This window comes from Notothenia coriiceps, unplaced genomic scaffold (genome assembly GCF_000735185.1).
Source record: "Notothenia coriiceps isolate Sejong01 unplaced genomic scaffold, NC01 NC01_scaffold00027457, whole genome shotgun sequence".
Lineage (NCBI taxonomy): Eukaryota > Metazoa > Chordata > Actinopteri > Perciformes > Nototheniidae > Notothenia > Notothenia coriiceps.
Genome location: NW_011360158.1, coordinates 9,673 through 15,081, shown reverse-complemented (window position 1 = coordinate 15,081; position 5,409 = coordinate 9,673). Strand labels below are relative to the sequence as shown.

The following is a 5,409-nucleotide window of genomic DNA, read 5'->3' as shown; positions in this document are numbered from 1 at the left end:
CTCTGTACATACAAATGAAACATTGGGGAAATATTTCCCTTGATTTCATTTCTTTTTTTTATAAATCCAAATATTTAGAAAGTAACATTTCTGTAACATCTCCTAGTTGTGTGGCATAAAGGCTTAGAGGCTAGCTGTTTTATTTTTCTCTGCGTAATTAATATCCTTTAGTTTGTGTTTATATTGTATTTACCATCCATAGAGTAAATATGAATAAATCCGGAATGGTCTCGTACCTTCATAATGGATGTCTTTTTTGGTAGCTGTGAGGCTCTGCAGTGTGATCTGCTGCCAAGCAGAGATCCCTTTGAAAGGACTGACGAGTCGCTCCGTTTACTGGCCTTGAACTAGCAGGTTATCCAGCATTTTGCAGTAAAATACTAATCATTCTTGTAGTGAGACTCCACGGAGAAATGCAGAGATAGTGCAGCTACATCTTGAGAAAAGCACCAGAGGAGAATCAGAAATTGTTTTGTTTATTAATGTGAATTCAGTTGAAGCTGTTGCAAGTTACATAAATGAGACGAAGACGAGACAAATTATGTAAAAATGTAGCTTCACGAGTTGGCCTTTATTTTTTATTTTTTTACACACAAACACACACACACACACACACACACACACACACGNTTATAATGAGAGGTGATCAACGTGAATGCTCAGGTTCCACCTTAACACGCAGACACATTGCTTCACCATGAGCAGAAACCTTTACATATACAGTCTATGGCAGAAAAACTGAAACTCTTGTTAAGTTTCTCCATCGTTGTGTACAAACTGGATAAAACGCCGGCTTTTTGTTGTTGTTCAGGAGTTGATCCTGCCCTCTGCCCCTGCCTCTACGTAAGCGTGACGTATGCGGTGCTTTTGCTCTGGCCGGACAATTTTTTGGTGCTTGAAATGAATCGGATTCCGGAGCTAAGAGGCTGCTCGCTGCGGTGTGAAGAGGAAAACCCGGTGCTTTTCTAGCTCCAGCTCCGAACCGGCCCTGAAACACCGTTGGTGTGAATGAGGTATATGTAACAAGTGTTCGTCTACTGGCTAGCACTCCAACACATTGTACGATAGGCTAAGGGGTAGGACATCTTTAAGCGGTTGGCCAATCACAACAGAGCCAGCCAGCTAACCAATCAGAGCAGACTGGGCTCTGGTTTCAGACAGAGGGTGAACAGAGGTGCTGCAGCACAGGCAGTATGAGAAAAATAAAGAGCTTTTTGAACATTAAAGCATGGAGACATGTCACAGGAGAGACACAAAATACAAATATGAGCCAGAACATTTGCATAATAGGCCCCCTTTAAGTACATCAGCATGCAAACATTTGCTAATTAGCAGTAAACTCAAAGTAAAGCCAAAGTTAATGAGAATATCATTGCAGGTTGGACTTTTTTGTAAAATAACACAAAAAATATGGGGCAAATATTAATTTTTACCCGATTGCGGTTCTACATAAAAATAAAAATGGATCCTCAAAGTAAATAGATGTGATTCTGAAGGGGTCGTGAATGTTTGTAGCATTAGAATGAGCAAATCCATGGCAATCCATCCAACAGTTGTTAAGATAGATAGCTATTTGATTTCACATATTTCAGTTTTACAGTCATTGTGATTCCTAAGCCACAACAGACACTGAAAAACGTTTCTGTTGTAATTTGAATACCGGTTAGTCTTAAATATCATTTGGTCATCTACAAATGAATAAATGCAAAGGCTTTTTGAGTTTGTCCAAAGCATGCTGCCATAAAAACACACAACTGCTGTACACTTATCTTCAATGGTGTGTAACATTCAATTTACAAAAGCGGCAAAAAAGCATATTTCATAAATCTAGGGTTGCAGTAACATGCCCTTTTCACTACAGCACTCCAACACACACACACACACACACACGAGAAAAAAGAAAAAAAAAGGTCTCATCTTTGTCGCTAAGACTTCTGTTCGCTGTCCCTTTAACAGTTTGGATTTCACAGGAAGCTACGGTGACGCCTTTAAAGATGTTTAATTAACGTACAAATTAGCACTCTTATGTGGGAAAACATGTACACACAGACAAATACACAGCTTTGTCTTAAAAGTGCGTGACAGTCACAGTTGCGGAGCTTAAATGAGCCCTGTGTTGATGCATTATTTCTGTGTGAATCAACAAAAACACTGAATATACAGTAAATGTGTACATGTAGGATTATAATGTGTGTAACATAAACATAAGAGGAGTATCTCACAGACATACTTATCCCTGAATTACATTTAATGATCTCACGTCTTTTTTCATTCTCTTTGTTTTCTTACACATTAAATCTGCAAATAACTGTAAGATCTATAAACTGTTCAAACTAAATTGGTTTGCTCAAATATTGTCCTTTTATTAAATACCACATATTTTACAGTAATTGTATTTAATCCTAATGAAATACAAGTTCCTAACTAACCTCACGAACATACCGAACACTTGGTTTTTGCAATTGTATCCAATTGTTTCTTTGAATTGAGAGACCGGATGTAAGTAAGTGCGTATGTTTTTCCGGCCCCCGAGTTAGTACATGTGTTATTATTTATAATCTAATAGAATAACTTTCTGACCAATATCAAATGTGTGGTCTTTTTGGTATAAATTGATCAAATGAACACTGATACTGTTTTCTGAATCATATTTATTACCATATAACTAAGACGCACATATTTCATTTGCAATTACTCTTCAAGATCAAGCCTTATTTCTCCTTCCTTTACGTTTCTGTGAAAATTCCCAATGACATACACAGAACACTAAATCAACTTATTCAAAAAAACGTACTGTTTATCATTTGCTGATATTTTACAAGCTGTTGAGCAGACACCAACACCTACACAAACTTGCAAACATACCACACGTGTTTTTGCACACGGTGTTTCCTACTTTCCGTCGCATCTCACACTCTCCTACGACCATATGCAGAAGCTAACGCATGCTTTCTAACTCTGCAAAAAAAACACCCACATGTTCGTGCTCGTAGATCTTTAAAATAAAAACACACGCACACACTGGCGAGCGCGCACACACACACACACACAAAGAGATGCTATTCATTCATTCAGCGTCCTTTCAGCTGGCGGAAAAAAGGGGATCTGATGAGGGAGCGTACACTCAAAATGACAGCGTTCCTTTCCTGTCCACTTCTCTGTCACACTTGGGAAAAGTCCACGCAGACATAAGTACACACACACACATTGAGAGTGAAATGCTCTGGGGAAGTGAATGACAATAACTTACACTGTATGTCCGTATTTTACAGAACTGAGTAGTAGGCTCTTATTCTATAATGATGAAGAATAATGCTCACACACACACTTTATAGTACAGCATTTTCCCACACAGGGGCTTGAAAAAGAAATTCTTCACACACCCACACAAAACACTGAAACATACAACCTATATCCCACACACAGACAGAAACACACATCCAACAGTCTTATACTGTAGTGTAGGCTAAGACTGCTACCTACGCCTTGTTTTAAAAAACACACACACATGAACATACTCACAGCAAGAGTGAGCGGAAACAGTGAGTAAGACCATAATAGTCGCTAAGGTCAGGAAGCCACACACACACACACACACACACACACACACACACACACACACACACACACACACACACACACACACACACACACACACACACAAAGCATGTTGGTCAGACTTTTTAAAGAAACAAACAACTGCAAGATTTGTTCAAAGCTTGCTGTTAAATATTTCTTTTATCTACGCTGTCGTACTCTGAGGCATTCCTCATTCTCTTTCTGATCTAATCCTCTTTTTTCTCCCTCTCTCTAAAACACAAAATCAAAACCAAGTTGATGGAAACTGGCCTACATACATGTAGCCCACACGCTCCAAGCCCACTTTTGCTGCCGTCTTTAAATGTTCATTTATTGTACAGCACTGATTTGAAGCAGCTACACTGCTCCATTATTTTGTGTTCTTCAGATTGTTATGGAACTTCTTTGTTCCTTTCTATTATAAATCCATTGTGGTTGCATTGTGTCTTGTCTATATAGTGTAGGTATGATTGCTAGCACTCAGCCACGAAGTCTCTGTCTATAATGACTAGGAATATAAGAGGGACTCTCCAATATCGACAAAGCTAATCCTGTATAACGTACGGCCTAATCCCAACAGAAAACCACCCATGCCTGTGCATATATTTATTTCTCTCACACACGCACATGCATTAATACAGAGAAATGATTTTTCCTCCGAATAGTGTGTCAGTTACTGGGTGCCTATTGCAAATGTTTTGAATATAGTGATTTCAAAAAAAATGTTTGAGTCATCAGCAGAGATTCTCACAAACTTAGTCCGGACCCGGTGAATTTTAAGTGCCCGTTTCAGAGCTTACATAGGTCACATGATCAGCTGTAGCATTTAGTTTGGTTCTACCAGCAGACATGAGGATGGTGGGCATAGGACTAAAGACACACACACACACACACTATAGTTATAGTTTGGTATTTGATAATGAGAAAAATATGAATAGAGAAGCAAATAATAAAGCAAGGTTCTCTCTATGGAACTGCTACCTCCGCGACCTGACCACGGATAAGCGGGAGAAGATGGATGGTTCTCTCTATTCTCCATTTTATTTTTAAGGAAAATGTCCTTTTATTAAATTAAAAAAATTAAAGCTTCAATACATCTCCCTCTCTTTCAATCTGTGTGTGAACATGTGTGTGTGTGTGTGTGTGTGTGTGTGTGTGTGTGTGTGTGTGTGTGTGTGTGTGTGTGTGTGTGTGTGTGTGTGTGTGTGTGTGTGTGTGTGTGTGGNCTTCCTCTGTACCTCTTCAGAAGACCAGATTCCCAGTAGGTAGCTGGTCTCTTCAGTGGACCACTGCTGCTTGTTAAGTTTCTTTTGTACACAATGACGGAGAAACTTAACAAGCAGCAGTGGTCCACTGAAGAGACCAGCTACCTACTGGGAATCTGGTCTTCTGAAGAGGTACAGAGGAAGCTGGAGCACAATCGGCCATTGTTGTCGATGTCAGCTGTGAGGGGTTTCCGCGCGCTTTGGCTTTATGAAGCAGGCACGCAAACGGTTACGTCGTGACGCAAACGATGACGCAATGACGCAGCACCAGTCGGACTCTGGGCGGTGTGAAAAGAGCCGGAGCTAAACCGAAGAACCGGTTCTGAACCTGAAAAGCTCTAGCACGGAGCTTGAACCGGAGTTGCGTTGGTGTGAATGAGGTATTTGTCAGCGCTGTCATCTGCCGTTGCGTTAAGACCACCTCAGTGTCGGATTTTGGAAACTTAATTTTGAGTTGTCTCATGGCAGTTAGGGTATATGGGGACAAACCAGGGGACTTTACTTCCTCTTGATACCGGCGGTTATTTACAAAAAACATCTAAATATAGCCTACTTGTAGTTGTTG

The 5,409-nt window shown here is 40.0% G+C and overlaps 1 protein-coding gene across 2 annotated transcripts in view; it reads left to right on the top strand.

Annotated features, from left to right (window-relative positions):
* Positions 1–5,409, top strand: part of LOC104957593 (protein capicua homolog) — a 25,344-nt gene that overhangs the window by 11,040 nt on the left and 8,895 nt on the right. The gene's annotated exons all lie outside the window — the stretch shown is intronic.